Consider the following 18678-nt stretch of genomic DNA (forward strand, 5'->3'; position numbering starts at 1 on the left):
ATTGTGGACAGGTGGATAAACAGTTGCATAAATCTTTGTTTATCTCACAAAGATAATTTACACAACTTTCAAATGCAAACTATGCAATCACAAAAATAATTAGAGCAAAAAATATGACTGAGCACACAATTATGTTTTTATTCACAAATTTGGATGTGTCTGCCTCATGGTGTTACAACTTCTTATGTAGACTAAGGACTAAACTGAGCATGTGCAGAGTGAATTAGGTGAGTCCTAAGTTGTTCCTGATTGGAGCAACAGCAAGAGTTACAATTGGCCTGTGGTCCAACTGTCCCCAGTCTCCCCTACACTGTTAACACCCAGGCCTGCGGGCAGAATGAAACTGTGAGGTAGACAGGAAGTGCACGGACATGGGTGTGTGTGGGGGGGTGAATACTGTATAAGACAAGGGGGGGGGGTGAAAGTGAAACTAACTTGCTTTAAAGTTCCTCTTATTCTCCGGGCAGCACACACACACACACACACACACACACACACAGGAGCAGCCAGCCACAGAATCTCCGTGCAGCAAAAAAAGTTAACATATCGGTTACATATTGGCCAATGTTGATTAACTGGTGATGTGCTATAATCGGCCGATTAATCGGTCGGGCTCTATAATATACATAACTGTTCTATTTTCCTTCTTTTTTTTTTTTTTTTAATGTTGTCTAGGTATTGTACTTCTTCCCACTGATATATTGATGATGTAGAGACTGAAAAAGCCTTTTGTGTTGTCATACCTTTAGCTAGAGGAATAATCCTAATGGTTAGGGGTGTTAGAAAATGTCTATTCTGCAATAGATCGCGATATTTCATTTCACGATACTGTATTGATATTAAAAAGTACTGTATCAATATTTTTATGTATTTATTCAAATGCAGATATGGTGGAGGTTCATTTTTGTTCTTTGTTTTTCTTTGTTTATATCGTATTTATTATTATTTAACACTGTTTTATTAAATAATGGTTATTTGAAGCATCCTAAAAGCACTTTTTACTGTCTGAGAGGCAGATGGTAGTTCCTTTATTGGGATTGCACAAAAATACTGTTATGACGTTGGTTATGAACTAATAGAATATGAACATTTGAGCAGGATCTTAAACTGTAATGTCTGTAAAACAGAATTTAAGTTTTAACTCAGGGAAATTTTGCGATCTAGCATTAGATCCTGTTGTGATCAAATGAAAATGTGTTTAATATTTGTTCATATTTCTGGTAATTCAACCTTTCCAGGAAATAATCATTTTAAAAAAAGAAACAAACAAAAAATTGCCTTTTTAACAGCGTCATGATATATCGTGATATATTGTATCGTGATCCTAGTAATGTGATTTGTATTGTATCGCCAGATTCTTGCCAATACACAGCCCTAGTAGTAATATACGTAATTGTTCTAATATTTTTTTTTATGTTGTCTAGGTATTGTACTTCCTCCAGTTGATATATTGATGTAGAGACTGAAAAACCCTTATGTGTTGTCATACCTTTTGCTGTAAGAATAATCCTAATGGTGGGGTATGACTTTCGCTCAGTACTGTATTTGAGGACTTTTGCTTTGACATCTGAATTACTGTCTATCTCTTCAACCTCAGATTGTCTCCTTTGTTGTTCTAAATGTCAGACATGTACTTTTAAGTAAAACCACAGGAGATTCAGCAGCAAGTTTTGCAGCTTTGCCTTTCCCCCAGGCTATTTCCACCCAGCTGAGCTATAGGCTCATTATGGGCAGTTTGTGGAGTGTTTTTTTTTTGTTTTGTTTTGTTTTTTTCATAACTACAGTTACAACTGGTCGAATTTGACCGCAGGGTGAGACAGGAGGGTGCTGTCGATGTTTCATAGATGAGGGATTCTGGGTGGTGAAAGGGTGCTGAGGTTCCGAAGAGATGAAGAGAACAGTGAGAGGATTAGAAAATGAGGACTTAGGGCAAGCACACTGTGTGAAGTCTATCACTGTGTCACTGAGCGATTTATTAAATTCTTATGGGGTGAACACTGTGGAACTGAAGATATCGACTTGAAATTGCAGCAGTGAAACTAAAATTTTAACATGCACTCAAAACCTTGAAAAAATCAAATAACTTGAAGGCAGTAGAATTAGTAATGGACACTTTCTCTACAAAGATATGGTAAAAATGCTGTATTTTTAGTATGTACTGTGTGTATTCAGATGTGTTGTTCACTCGTATGTAGAATATTGTGTTTTTACAGCACCTTAAGTTTGAAAAGGAGGCCACTTTAAAATGCAATTACACAACCCAGCCAAAAAACAAGGCCCCATCTGGATTTAACAAAGCAAACAGGCATTGGATAATTACTGCAGTGATCAATGTGTTTCAGCTGCAACAAGTTCTTTAACCCTTTAAAGGGGTCATATTTTTGCTTAAACCACTTTTATTAGTCTTTGGTTCATTTATTTGTGTATTTGGACCCTAATAGTTCATCACATCAGGAACTTGGACTCAATACAAAACTTCAAATCACTATTCAAAACTCACCTGTTCAAACTTGCATTTTCTTGAACCCCTTTGTTTGTTCTCTCTGTTCTTTTTGTTTTGTTTATTTGTGAAGCGTCTTTGAGTGTCCAAAAAAGGGCTACATAAGTATTATTATTATTATTATAATTATTATTATAAAGTTTGAATTTGAACCCTCCAGGTGCTGCAAAACTATCTTCATATTCATTTGGGCAAAAATCCAGTGGATTTCTACAACCTGTTTTAATTACCTCTGCCAGGAGGTATTGTGATCACTTTACTTTGTGTTTGTTTGTTTGCATGGTTGTTTGTTTGTTTGTTTGTTTGTTAGCAACTTTACGGGAAAACTATTCCAACCATCTTTACCAAATTGTTCCCACAGATAGGCTTAGGCCCTGGGACCAACCCATTAAATTTTGGGCCAAGTAAGTAAGGTCAAGGTCACAGCAAGGTCACAAAATCTACAATTTTCCTATTGCTCATCATTAAGCAATTTTCAAAAATTCATAAAAATTCAAAACGACGACTCCGATTAGCCTCCAATTTGATCCACCCATAGCTTATACCAGTATCTTGTATCTGGCACAAAATTGTCCACATCCACTGTGGAATGTGGACTCTGTAGACATTTCCATTTAACATTGAAAATCCCATTTACGACACATTTTTCATTATAACTCAACAAATATTGATTGGAATTGAATATAATTTGACATACACATGACTGGTACCAAGCTTCAACTTTTTCTGCTGTATGGAACAACCTGGAAACTGTTGAATTTAAAAAGAAATCGTCGGTCCACACATGCACACCGTTCGGGGTGCTTGGCGGAAGTTTGTGTTCTCTGAACACTTGTTCCTTCTTTGTTTATGTTTTGTAACTAGTTACGTCACAACATTTGCACATATAAGGTCAAGATGTCCGACAAACAGTTCTTCAAGTACAACATAATTGTTTGTCAGCAGCAGCGGTTGTAGTAAAAACTGAAAATATGTCCAGACTTCATATTTTAGTGTAGGTATTTAGCCACTGTCAGTGTTACATGCAGTTGTATCAAACTGATTGTGAATTCCGCAGCATAGATCAGTATAAGTTTCCCTCCCTATAGAAAGCTCAGCCCTCACACTGACTCTGTTCCAGCTCGTCCAGATGGAGCTATCATAGAAATCCCCCTGTTTATGGCCTTAGCTGCTGGCAGTAGCCAAATACTGTTGTAATATTTTCCTGTCCCTGGGAGGAATTATTTCATCTGAATGAATGTGAAGCTGAAATAGGGCTTGCATGCTCAGCAGAAGCTTTTCCAGGAATCAGAATAGGTTCGCTCTTCTACATTTCAACAGATCTCTTAATTGTGCATGTACACCAGGATCCTACAAGGCCATCTAAATGCTTCATGGCAATTAATTTATCATGAGGGTGGAGTGTGGCTGATGGCCTGAGGTCTGGAAGCATCTTTCTCTGTCTGGTTCCTCAGCAGTGTTTTCACAGAGACTGTAGAAAATGTCTTGGAGAAAACTCCAGCCATCAGCTCACACTCAGCTGGTTCACTCCCACAGTGGCAGAATGTCAAATATAGGTTTTCCTTAAGGCAACCTTTAGAAGTTTCTTTAAAGTGAAGTGAGCTCTTTAAGCCGTGAGTTGGCGCGACATCAAAAATCATCAGATGACAGCCTCCTGTGACAGACTAGTGCGTGACTGAAAAACAAAGACATGCAGAAGTGGAAAAATGTTGAACAGTGGAAAACCATGAAAGGCATGAAGAGTGGGTTATTCCACTGAGGTTTGAGCCACGCTTGAGGATTCAGCCCAGGTCGTCCTCTGACCCGCTTCACGTCCCACTGGAGATTATTCTTGTGTCTCTCAAGATTCAGTTATACGTTTTTACATTTTGCTTTGTGTGTGTATTGCATGTTGTGACGTATTTATTTACTTATTTTGGTCTGATATAAGGCTTTTGCATCATTTCGTCAGGCATATGTTTACCTATGTTTTGTGCTTCCTGGACATGTAGTTTTGCGCTTGGTTTTGTATTCATTTTGTATTATCTTTGGATGTATTTAGTTTGGTTTGTCTGACTTTATACAGTATGACTTTATAGCCAGTTGTGTATGGCTAACCATTACGGCTGTTATTGTTTAGAAGGGGGCAGTAAATATAAGAGTTTCTTCATCCTGCTCCTTTTCGAGCATGGGTGTGTACATGTTTGTTCACCTGATGATTATTGAATGTTTGCTGATGAAATGCACAACCATGAACAAAATAAATGAAAAATAGAAAAGCACTCAGAGAGCGCAGATCAGCCCCCCCGCCCGCCAGATCACCAGTAAAATTTTATCATTTGTTCCTTGTGCCAGTATCAACATTCCCTGAAAATTTCATCCAAATCCATCCATAACTTTTCAAGTTATTTTGAACACGGACAGACAAACAAACAAACCAACGCCGGCAAAAACATAACCTCCTTGGCGGAGGAAATGAGATGAAATGAAATTCTCAGGCTTTTTCTTCTGCAGATCAGAGGGTCCTCCTCTCTGACCCTCAGTATATATGTGCTGTGTGTGAATATAAACCAACAATAAAGCATCAAAGCTGCAGTTTGTTTACACACGAACACATTGGAGTGGAGGATGATGCTGCATGGAGCCTACTCTCATTTGGATAACTCTGGGGGTTACATGAGGATTACTCATGTTTACTCAGAGACAAGCTCCAAAGGATGGATGTCAATGCCTCCTTTGTTTTCTGGATCACAGACTACCTGACAGGAAGACCAGAGTTCATCGGGCTGGGGAGCTGTGCATCCGAGTCAATAATGACCAGCAGTGGTGTTCCACAGGGGACTGGCTTGGCTCTCTTCCTTTTCATATTGTACACAGTGGGCTTTAAAGGTGCTGTGTGTAAGAATGATGTTCCCAGTAACCATAAAATGGCCCTGACTGTCACCGGACATTAAGGAATCATGTTAACTTCAAATATACTGATATCGCTGACAGTAGTGGTCCAGCCAGAATATTTGCATTTGAAAAGCCAAGTGTCAGCCCTTAAATAATGTTTATTTTGTCATTTTGTGTTTTGGTCTGATGCTCCACCCATCACCTATCTCCTAATCACCAAGTCAGCAGCATTTGGGCATCCAGGTAGCCAGTTCCCACTGAGCTGCATCTTGGAACATTTCTGATCATAAATGTCTGACGTTACTAAACCTAATGCCGCATTTCCACTGCGTGGTACCAGCTTGACTCGGCTCGGCCTTTTTGCTTTTCCATTACAAAAAACGACCTGGAATTCTGTACCCGGTACTAGTTTTTTGGTATCACCGCTGCCGAGGTTCCAAGTGATACTAAACCGTGACGTATAACACTGCAGACCACTGATTGGTCAGACAGTTTTCTCTGTGACCCGCCGTTTTACAAAAAACAGATGCGGAAGTGGACAGTAAATATAGTGGTACATTAATCCACATGATGACAGCCTGAAACTACACCATGGTTGGTCGAGGAGATTCAGTCTTTGGTGGCCGACGTAAAAGTTCAGACGAGACAACACGCAACGAGCAAGTTTATCGGCAACTCTCTGAACAGACGACATGGAAATAACGTGCCACATCGCTATGATGTCCAGGTACTGTAAAGTCTGTCATATCCTGTAATGGAAACAGTCTCCAGGAATACCGAGTTGAGCCGAGCCGGTACCACACAGTGGAAACGCAGCATAAAAGACCTCTTATTACTCCCAAATATGTTGTGACAAAGTGAGAAACAAAACAAGGATATGTATAGGAGATGCTTTTGAAACATGGAGACGGATGAAAGCAGAGAAGAAATTGAAGATGGACGTCGGCTCTCCTGTGGTCTCCCCTAGCTTACTGGGTGGTGAGACTGTGGGCCCAGGCCACGATATCTTCTCCTGGGCCGAGCCAGGTGACGAGACTGTGGCCCGGGTGAAGAGACTGGGCCCAGTATAAGTACCGGTGTAGGACTCGTCGCTTGCCATGGTAGCTCCTAGTAGTAGATGCTTATGCTGGATCTGGCAACCCCTTGTCTGGGGGGGAGGGGGAGGGAATACCACACTCTACAGCATTTTGAATGTGATTGCAGTACCAGTTTTGGCCACAATCCTACATACGACTCCTTTAAGAGTCTTGTCACATTGAAAAATATTCTGAAAAACATAGCTATCGGGGCATGAATCAGGAATAGACAGGAAGGGCAGTACAGGGACCTGGTTAAAGCCCATTGTGATTGGAGTCACAGAAACTGCCTTTTACTGAACACCTCGAAGACCAAAGAAATGGTGGTGGATTTCACAAAGTCTAAACCAGTCAACATATGTGGGATGGACATTGAGGTGGTGCCGAAATACAAAAATCTTGGTTTGCATCTTAGGAACAAGATGGACTGGTCCCTGAGCACAGATTCAGTCTGTTGAAAGGTACACACTGGAAAAAATCAGAATCTTACCAAGTGTATTTTTCTCATTTCTAGTTCAAATATCTCATCACCCTTAAAATAAGACATAATCACCTAAAGAGTAACTTTTCAGTGAGATATAAGAACTGATTTTTAGACAGTTGATCTGGAAAATGTTATTTCAAGAAATCTTACCAAGATAATTTTCACTTGTACCATTGGCAGATTTTTTTTTTTTCTTAATTCAAGATTTTTTTTGCTTAATTACCTCCGCCAAGGAACGGTGGAGGTTATGTTTTCATTGGGGTTTGTCTGTCTGTCTGTCTGTCTGTCTGTTTGTTTGTTTGTTTGTTAGCAAGGTAACTCAAAAAGTTATGGATGGATTTCGATGAAATTTTCAGGACATGTGGATACTGGCACAAGGAACAACTGATTACATTTTGCTGGTGATTGGGGGGGGGGGCTGATCAGAGGTCTGTGCTTTTCTAGTTCAAGATTTTGTTGCTTAATTCAAGAAAAAAATTTGATTGAGGTTTTCCAGATCTACTGTCTAAAATCAGTTCTCATATCTCACTGAAAAGTTCCTCTTTAGGTGATTCTGTCTTATTTTAAGTGTGATGAGATATTTGGACTAGAAATGAGAAAAATACACTTGGTAAGATTTTGATTTTTTCCAGTACAGAGTCGGATATTTTTCCTTAGGAGGCTCAAGTCCTTTGACATTTGATGCTACACTTGCTTAACTAATCTGTTGGATCCAGTTGGAGCAGCATCAGACAAAAATATGCAAAATAGCTGGACAAAGAGGTGGAAAAATCTGGAGAGGAGCTGGATACACTGGGGACTGTAGGAGCTGCACAATGAATAAGGTGGAGGACATCTTGGAAAATCCGCATAATTTTCTTCATCGCATTTTTTCGAACCAGAAGAGCAGCTGCAGTGGGCGATTACTGTCATTAAGATGCAGGACTAAGAGGTATAGAAGGTCCTCCACTGCCATCAGTGTGGAACACCTCAGTCTGACTCATAACTGATGACTGATTATTCATTAATTCCGATTTTTGTTTGTTTCTACCCTCTTCTCTGGACTCCTGGACACCTCACATCAGTGTTTTCAGACAGATATGGGTGTTAAATAGGTGATAGACAGCTGAAGTTCTGATGATTATTCAGGTTCATTCAGATGTGACTCTACTGCTCTACTCGACTCCACACATATCCCTGCAAAAGTCGTTTCATTTTTCAGCAGTGGAATGAAGATCAGGTTCATCTCTATATTTATATTTTAGTTTAGACTGAGCATACAGAGCTGCAGATGGAGGCTGTGTATTTTCAGTTCCTGGTGTCATCTTCCTCAGTGTTAACACAGTATTGGCCTGAACTCAGACTCCTCTCATCATTAATTAATTAAATGAGTGAGTGTGATCTGTCATAAATGTTTTAATTTATGTTTTAAGTAAAGATAGAGGTGTATCAGGTGTAAGAAAATATCAGTTCTACAATGTATCGCAATATTTCATTTCACAATACTGCATCAATATTAAAAAGTACTGTATCAGTATTTTCAGATATTTATTCAAATGCTGATATTGTGGAGGTTCATTTTAGTTTTTAGTTTTTTCTTTTTTTATATATTTTATTTATTATTATTTAACACTCTTTTATTAAATAATGTTAGTTCCTTCGTTGGGATTGCACAAAAATAATGTTCTGATGATAGTTCTGAACTAACAGAATATGAACATTTGAACAGGATCTTAATCTGTAATGTCTGTAAAACATAATTTAAGTTTTAAAAGAGGAAAATTTTGTGATACAGCATTAGATCCTGTTGTGGTAAAAAAAAAAAAAAGTTTAGTATTTGTGCATATTTCTGTTGTAATTCCATTCCTCCAGGAAATAATCTTTTAAAAAAGAAACAAAACCAATTAAAAACTGCCTTTTTAACAGTATCATGATATATTGTGATATATATCGTATCGTGATCCTAGTATTGTGATTTGTATCGTATCACCAGATTCTTGCCACCCCTACTGATAGTATGTGTTTCAGACTATCAGTTGTAAATCATTTATATTAGCGCTGTCAACTGGAATTGGAGCTGCAACAATACATATTTTAATTGTTGATTTGTTCTAAAGAAATGGTTATAAATGTTAGTTTATTTTGTGTTGAAACCTGGTGTATTCTCCGAAAATGTTGTATAAAGAAAGTATGGGATTAGAGAATTTTAACTTTTTTCATTTACGATAAAAAAACAAACAAACTGATTAATCAACTAATTCTTGCATCTCTACATGATATCAATGACTAAAAAAAATTTAAAAATTGCTCCCATCTTGATTTTTTTATGGTTGGTTTGATGATTTAGTCATTCAGTTTTTCAGATTATTTAATTAAACATTTATTGCATGCTCAGTTGATCAGTTATCTGAGTTCTAATGAGGTGAAAATGTTAATTTCAGACATAATGCGTTGATGATAATGATCAGCTTTGTCGTGCTCTAAATTATATTGACCTTTAAAAATAGGCCGACCTCTATTTTTCAGTCTCACATAAAAGATAAGAAGAGATGAGATATGATCGCATTTGTCGCCACTGTATAGTTAATGTGACAAAATTGGGGTGCATTATGCTAAAAACAAATGACAAACATGGCCGAAATACAATAAATAGATAAATAAATAAATAAAAAAGAAAACACTACTGTTATTCAGAAGTTGAGTTGTGACAAGTGTGAAGTAATGTGTGGATTGTAAAGGAATACTTGGAAAAAAAACCCAAACAGAGTCTTTAATGTTGATGCAGAGGTTCCCTATCAGGTGCTCAAAGATTGTCTGTTGTTGTTTCCTGACGGACATGAGGATAGCCTCTGTTTCTGTGACATTAACTTTGCTCAGTTCTATTAAGAGTGTAGTTGAGTTCATCAGGTTATGTGCTCATGTTTAAATGAGTGATATGTTGCTTTTTCATTTTCATAAAAAATAATAATACATATTACCAATATTGTTGTTTATCATTGACATATGCGGGGCTGCCAAATCCAAAACTAAGTAATCCAATTTTCATCTAGTATATTGAAGAAAAAAAAGTTTTTTGCGTGTTTTGCATCAAAAATGTGGTTTGTTTACATTCCAAACATGGCATTTAAAGGGGTAAAAATATGACTGTTATTGAGTATTTGGTATTTTTGTTTATGGCTCAAGTTGATTGGGACTGGGTTGGGACTTTTTTTAACATTAATACGATACTGCGCAGATTCCGTGCCTTTGGTGATTAGAAGGACCTCTCTGGGCGGGATACTGAAGGGTTAAATTTGCCAAGTGATTGATGTATTTATTTTGAATATGAATGTCAAAACAGAAGAAAATAAATAAACTACACACCTAAACATAAGACATAAGACTTATAATACATATTCAAAAAGGAGTGAGAAGAAGTATAACTTAGAAACCCCCACCCCTTCTCCTTATATAATTAATAACAATAATAACCTTCCTTGTCAAATCAAGTGTTAAGCAGGTGTTCTAATAATTTTGGCCACCACTGTCTTGTCTAAATAAGCTTCTGAGATCAGTAACGTTGGTTTTGGTGCATCTATATTATAAAAACTAAGTGCTTCGGTATTCGTGTGTGTGTGTTCGGAGATTCACATAAAATCCATACAGAGCTGACTGCTGCAGTTTGTCATACTAATATATTTTTGGTGAAGGAAGACAGCAAGGTAATAATAGTTTTGGATTTTTCATTATAGTTTAGTTTTATTTAGTTTTGATTTCTTTTTTCTCTAATTCAGTTAGTTTTAATTTGTTTTTAGAGCAGGTTTGCTAGTTTTTATTAGATTTATTTATTTATTTATTTTTGTAAATGCTTAGTTTTAGTTTAGTTTTAGTATTAATTTTAGTTTTGTCGTATCTTTTCTCTTCCTCGCTGTTGTATTCAAATCAATCCCAGACAGGACTCTGCTGCTTTTTCCCAACTTTAGTCTCCATGTTTCCAGGTAGAGTGGGGACCAGAAGACGACTCTAAATGACAAGTGACGAGAAGTGACAGACCGTGAAATGTCGTATGGTGCCGCTAGCTAAAATTGCTAGAGCGAAATAAATAAATTTCGTATCAATCTGACATTGACAAAGACGAAAACGAAGGAAATTTTATCCATAATTTTTATACGTTTTAGTTAGTTTTGTAAACACACAATACAGTTTCAGTTAGTTATCATTTTTTCTTTTAATTACAATTTTTATTTATTTCGGTTAACGAAAATGTTTTTTCAATTCTAGTTTTCGTCATTTCGTTAGTTTTTGTTAACAATAATAACCTTGGGATGGACCCCCCCACACACACACCGAACTGTGGATTACACACTGCCACACCAAGAGATCAATTCCACAGGAAACACTGTGTCTAAAACTTCTCTTTCTTCATGCCACTACTTTGAGTTTACATGATATTATATTTTGACATATTTTGTGTTTTTTCCAAATGGTTGGGGGAGCAGAGGATTGGGGGGGATTTCGGGGATATACCCTTGCTGTCAGCCCCCAACAGCACAAGCCTGGTTTTCAAGCCTCGTGCCGCTAGCTAAAATTGCTAGAGCGAAATAAATCAATTTCGTATCAGTCCGACATTAACAAAGACGAAAATGAAGGGAATTTTATCCATAATTTTTATACGTTTTAGTTAGTTTTGTAAGCACACAATACAGTTTCAGTTAGTTTTGGTTTTTTCTTTTAATTATAGGTTTTATTTATTTCAGTTGACGAAAATGTTTTTTCAATTCTAGTTTTCGTCATTTCGTTAATGATAATAACCTTGGAAGACAGTTGCAAAAACGGCAAGTTGATAGTAACAATATTTTGGGAGGTATTAGTAATTTTGGAATACAGTAGCCTTATATTCACGTTGCTATGGCCAGAACACTTTGGCGTTGACTGCTGGACAAATGTGGTACAGCGTGCAGGAATACACAACGGCATAAAAAGTACCACATCTAGAACCCGCGGATCCCTACGGGTCAACGCGCCACTCTAGCTTTGTTGCATCATCTCAAAGCAGAATGATGTATAATGAAAACAAGTAGGAATTTAAAATTAAGAATTATCGACGGAGACCCCTTTGAGTCTTTGTACCGATGAAGTAGATTTCCAACAGAACTCTACTTATTTCTGTATTCGCAGAGAACGAGCGCAGAATGGAAGGTTGTGTATAAAACCAGGGTTTAGTATTCGTCACGTGTTGCTTTTCAAAGCCCTGTTAATATGATCGTTCTGAAGGCTCAGCAGATCTTTCTCTGTTCTGTCCGTTTTTGATTTTCTGTCTTTCTCGTCTCCTCTGTTCTGACCCTGAATATAGATTTAAACATAAAAAGCACTATATACTTTGAGTTCTCCAGTGAAAAGTGAGTATATAAAATTTGTCATGATACATTTTTTTTAACGAGCTTTTCAGGTTCACTCTTTGTTTTTGCACCGCGGCATCATTTGTTTCAGTCGAACCCTGTTGCTGATATTTCAAAGAAAATCAACGAACAATGAAAAACCGAGCTTTAAGATATTGAAACTCTGTAGAGGAGACGTCAGACTTTTTCTTTTGTTTTTAGATTTGAGTGAGTAAAGATGAATTAAATCAGTCGTTGTAGAAAACATTGCCGGTAATACTCCCAAACACAATGAGGACCATGTTAGAGACAACTCTATTGAATAAAATGAAGGTTTTTGTGTAAAATCTTGCCTTTATATTTTATATTCTTCACATGTTCCTTGTTAAAATATTGTGAGTGTGATTGTCTTTAGCTTTTTCTCTTGTTTGTTCAGATTTGGTTTTCCGTCTCCTCCACTCTGACCCTGAATATAGATTAAAAAAGAAAGAAAGAAATGAATAAAAAAGGACCTTGTTCTCCGAGTTCCTCTTATATGAAAATGAAATGAGTTTATAACAAGTAGTTCTTTCAGATTTGTGTTAATAATCTGCCTCTAAGAAGTTTCAGGTCACTCAGCTCACCTGAATGTTGAGTATTTTTATTTTAGCTGATGTTTCAGAGCCGCCTGGTCTATAATAAAAGAGCTTTTGAAGAGTTCGCCGTATTTCTGACCCTTTGGTTTTGGAAGAGGTTCACATAAAGACGTAAAGACAACATTTCAGTTCTAATTAATTTTGTGCTGGAGGCTTGTTGTTCTTTTATGTTAGCCGGCTACTCCTAACCACTTTCATCCTGTTTTATTTGTACTATTTTCTCATTATTTTTTAATATGAGATTACTTCTTTTAAAATAAAATATTAGATCAGAGCATGTTATTCCTATAACGCCAAAAGTCTCTTATTTGATACATGAGTTTTGAAGCCGTCTACATGATCAGTGTGATATTTTTTTTCTTGAAAAACCTGATGTATACAATTAGATACATGCAGTACACAGATAATTCACCAGGGGGAGGAGTTCATTCACCAGAGGCCTTTCCAGTGACACTACAAGGCTGTCATTAATGAGGAAGGAGGAAGAACTTTGACAATTTTGAAAAGGAATTACCAATTTGTTAGACGTGTTTGTGTTATATTATGTTTTTGTTTGTTCCAAAAAAATATTTGAGCATTGAGACCTGATGTATCAAATATGATACAAAATTGAAACTCATACATGGAAATTGATATTTGAACAATTTTTTTTTTTGGTTGTTCAGAAGGACCAATAAAGGCTTCAGTTTCAAAGAACTGGAATTTTCTGTCAATGATTTAATGGTTCAGGCTTTACAGGGTTATAGGATAGCACCCATTTTTGTCACCATCAAGTTAACAAGTTACAGTTACAGGAAGTTAACCTTTTTTGGATAATTATGGCTCCGGTGCCACAATTTTGAGCACATCATCATTCAAATTATCATAACTCCTGAACCGTTTGCACTATTGATGAATTCAAACATTACGGTCAAGGCCTGCATTTGCTGAGGGGGAGGGGTGGAAGTGGGCGGAGCAGAGAGCAACAAAGTGCAGTTGGTTAGAGAGAGAAGGAAGATTTTTACTACTTTTAGCAGTGTTTTTGTGAGGTTTTAGCCTTTTTTTGTGGTGAATTCAGTAGATGATTGTATATAACAGTGACAGTGCTGTTTTGGAGTGTTCTACTAGTGTGTTTTGCTTTGTTTTTGTTGACTTGTGCTGTTTTTGTCACCTTTTTTTATCTCTATTTTTACAGTTTGTGTAGTTCATTGTTGTATTTTGGGTGTAAATCTATAAATTTATGTGTGTGTATGTATGTATGTATGTATATAGGTATGTATGTATGTATGTGTGTATGTATATATATGTCAGGGTAGAGACTGCGATCTGGTAGGATCGGCGATTCTACCAGTAGAAACTCCGATCAGAGTCGCTACTGGTAGAAACTCCGATCCTAACCCTAACCCTAACCCTAACCCTAACCCTAACCCTAACCCTTCTACTGGCAGGATCGGAGTTTCTACCAGTAGAGACTACGATCGGAGTCTCTACTGGTAGAATCGCCGATCCTACCAGATCGCAGTCTCTACCCTTACATATATATATATATATATATATATATATAATATATATTTATTCTGCCACCTTCCAAATACATGCACTGATAGGTTAATCAGTTAATCTAAATTGCCCATAGGAGTGAATGTGAGACTGATTGTTTGTCTCTATATGTTCAGCCCTGTGATGAACTGGTGACATGTCCAGGGTGTACCCCGCCTTCGCCCATAAGTAGCTGGGATAGGCTCCAAGCGACCCCCGTGACCCTAGTGAGGATAAAACGGTTCAGAAAATAAATGAGTATATATATATATATATATATATATATATATAAATAAAACAACCTAGAAATAAAAACTATCCCAAGAGCAGACTGGGAAAATGTAAAGAATAAAAAGGAGTTCTTTGACTTCTTCTTAAATAAAATGTGACTTATAATCAAATGTTTTTAAACAAGCGTCAGGTCACTGTTGGGACATTTAGGCTACATTCAGACTGCAGGTAAATGTGGCCCAAATCCGATTTTTTTTTTTTTTTGCCTGTATGTGACCTGTATCTGATCTGTTAAAGACAATGTGAACACCACAAATCAGATTTTTTCAAATCTGACCACTTGTGCCACTTGTGGTATGACCATATGTGATCCTAATTTCGATACGTAGCTAATATTTTGCAATGCAACTTCAGTCTGAATAGCCAGGTCGCATTTATCCGACCTTAACGTCACTGAAATGCGACAAACGTCATAATTCTACATCCCACGAGGAGGAGCGGCAGGAAAAACATACTTTGGGGTCACTTCACGGTCGCATTCATTTCATAGTCAAAACTGATAGAAGTCGCATTTAATGTGTTATGTGAACGAGCATACAAAAAAAATCGGATTTCACCAAACAATGCGAACTGTGCATTAAGACCTGCTGTCTGATCGTAGTCTTAGTCACTAGTGCATCTGTTAATCCAAGGAGTAACTGTCGCTGATGTTTCGAAACAGAATGATCTGCGAGAACAACACGGAACCTAGATTTAAGACCTGATTGGCTGAGACACAGTCTGTTAAACCTTTGACCTTTTAGATTCTGGTGAGTCCGATGCTCTCAAACATCACTTTACACAGAAAACACTGTAATATATGCTCCCAAAGATGATCAATACTGTGCTTTTACAAAAAACAGGCATAAGTTTTGTATTAAATCATGACATGTTTTGACGTTGAAGGTCACAGTGGAATTCCAAAGCAGTTACATTTATCCAAGAAACAAGATGAGAAATCACATAAATAAAATCTCGGTACAGGTCTGAACATAAATTAATTAAAATATTAATTCATCAGGATGTGTCAGACCTTCAAATATTTAATCAGGAAGCTCATCCTCCAACACAACATCACCCTTTCTTTCTCTCTTTACATTTTTTTCCACTAAATATCAGCCTACATATCTATTTTTTTAACCTTGGTAAACACATTATAAATAGATTGACTCCTTTCACACTGTCAGTAGAAGAGTTTGTCCTGTTTTTTTGAATTCATGTTGTGTTCGATGTTGCGGAAATGCTGCAATACAGGGAAAGGTAGAAAGAAGTGTGTTGTCATGTTCTGACCCCTTTAATTACTGAGCTGTACACTGAACACACTTGTCTTTTCACTCATGCATGGATGGATTGAACGTGCATGATGAGGAAACTGATGTATACGTGACCTGGAATAGATTAATTGATCCAGATGAACTGTCATGGATGTAGGTCTGCAGGAGCTGACTCACCATGTTGTACAACCATAAAGCACAGACATGCGTTCACTCACACACTGGAATAGTACATTGGTGGAAATTATTGCACCAGGGCTGGCCAATATTTATTGATTACTTAAAGCATAGGGGTGTAAGAAAATATCAGCTCTGCAATATATCGTGATATTTCATTTCACAATACTGTATCGATATTTAAAAAATACTGTATTGATATTTTTAGGTATTTATTCAAATGCAGATATTGTAGAGGTTCATTTTTGTTTAGTTTTTTTGTTTATATTTTATTTATTATTATTTAACACTCTTTCATTAAGTAATGTTAGTTCCTTTGTTGGGATTGAACAAAAATAATGTTATGATGTTAGTTCTGAACTAATAGAATATGAACATTTGAACAGGAGCTTAAACTGTAATGTCTGTAAAACAGAATTTAAGTTTCAACACAGAAACATTTTGCGATATAGCATTAGATCCTGTTGTGATCAAATAAAAATGTGTTTAGTATTTGCGCATATTTCTGGTGTAATTCAATTCTTCCAGGAAATAATCATTTTTTAAAAAGACAGAAACAAAAAATTGCCTTTTTAACAGTATCATGATATATCGTATCATGATCCTAGTATTGTGATTTGTATCATATTGACAGATTCTTGCGAATACACAGCCCTATTAAAGGAGTGATATTTTGGTTTTAAATGGAATTCTTCATTTTCAGACATTTCCCTGTGGTCTACATAAACTGTAAATGCTCTGCTTGGGTCTGAATTCTTCATTAATTCAACTCCACAGGTCCATCTTCAACCCCATTTATTTATTTATTCATTACCTCCACCGAGGAGGTTCTGTTTTTGTCAGCATTGGTTTGACTGTCTGTCTGTCTGTCTGTGTGCAAGATAACTCAAAAAGTTATGGACGGATTTGGATGAAAATTTCAGGAAATGTTGATACTGGCACAAGGAACAAATTATTAAATTTTGGTGGTGATCGGGGGTGGGGGGGGTGTGGGGGACACTGATCTGCCTTGGCGGAGGTCTGCGCTGTACGAGTGCTTTTCTAGAAAAGACAGCGCAGACCTCTGCCAAGGCAGGTCAGTGGAGCAGACGTGGAGGCTCTAATGTCACAGTGAACAAGCAAATTTGCTGTTTGCTTGTAAACCAAGTGCAGTGGCCTAAATTTGGAGAGAACGTGTATTTTGCTAAATATAATGGGGGTTATACAGCCGCTAACAACAAATTTCACACTAAAACGGCTCGTCATATTGTCATTATATTGGTATTTTTGGAAATTAAGTAATTGTATCCATTAATAGACTCTTGATAATTCACTGCATTCCTACATGTGGAGGAAGCCGCATAACAACTCAGTATAATTACAGAGAAATCACATGAACCTCCTGCATTCTGGTCAATCTCCTATAATTATGCCGTCATGAATTATAACGTTTCAATTACTTGCATGAAAATTACATACCAATAAAGCTGATTTGAGCTGCAATATATAATTTTTCATAACTTGTGTGTCATAAATAAGACCAGAGGGGATAATTAGTGGAGGATGTTTCAACTATAACAATGGTGCACTTCCATCAGTGCTGCCTACACTTGATCCTCAAATGGAATCTTCTGCATCTCCAACGAGGAAGTGTCAGAGAAAGCAGATCTGCCGAGATTTGAAGTAGGGATGCACCAATTCCAATACCAGTATCGGGCATCGGCTCCAATACTCAGTGTGTTACTTGTACCCGTACTCGTAAAAGTAATCCGATATAACCACACTGATGCCACTTACATTGACATTCACAGTTCAGTGCAGCAGGTATGCGGCGGTGGAGTAATGTGTGAAGAGTGTGGAGATTTTTCAAAATAAATGACGGTGATAAAAGTAACGCTGACTGCAAGTAACGTTACAGACACACATACAGACGCAGCGTTCTGTCCATCCTCTGCGTACATTCCATCCGTTTTCCAGGTGATGGTGGATGAGTGCCCAGATGGAGAATACAACTGGGAACCGTGGAGGTAGAGGATCTGTTCAAAGAGCCACTGTGTGAGTTAGAGAAAAACTACTGACACATTTAGGACAACTACCCAGGGCAGGGCCAGTTTACATCCTACTTATAACATTATGGGGTTACGGAGCAGTGCAGACCGCCGCCAGCGGAAGTGAAAACGAAACTTCTGGCTCATTTCTCTTTTCTCTACCTGCTGAAGTTTCGCATTTAAACCTTACCAGTGAAAACACTGCAACATTAGTGTCACATTAGTGTTACCTCTGTCGTCTCCATGTTTGTTATTACTGACTTTCTTCTTCTCAAAAAATTGTACTTTTCTTCGTGGTGTTTGTCCAGTATGGTTAATTAAGAGCAGTGCCCCCTGGTGGATTAATTGAGAAACGCTCATTCCGACACAATAAATGTCAGTAGCAGCACTTTGTTCCAGTCAGACTAATGACAACAACAATAAAGCACATTTACAAAAGGAACTAAGAACTGGAATGGGATTATTAAGTACTCGTATCGGTACTCGGTGTCGGCAAGTACTCAAATG

The 18678-nt window shown here is 37.3% G+C and overlaps 1 protein-coding gene across 2 annotated transcripts in view; it reads left to right on the plus strand.

Annotated features, from left to right (window-relative positions):
- The window catches only part of homer3b (homer scaffold protein 3b), a 141808-nt gene that overhangs the window by 34944 nt on the left and 88186 nt on the right, over positions 1-18678 (plus strand). The window lies entirely within an intron of this gene.

This window comes from Sphaeramia orbicularis, chromosome 4 (assembly GCF_902148855.1).
Source record: "Sphaeramia orbicularis chromosome 4, fSphaOr1.1, whole genome shotgun sequence".
Classification (NCBI taxonomy): Eukaryota; Metazoa; Chordata; class Actinopteri; order Kurtiformes; family Apogonidae; genus Sphaeramia; species Sphaeramia orbicularis.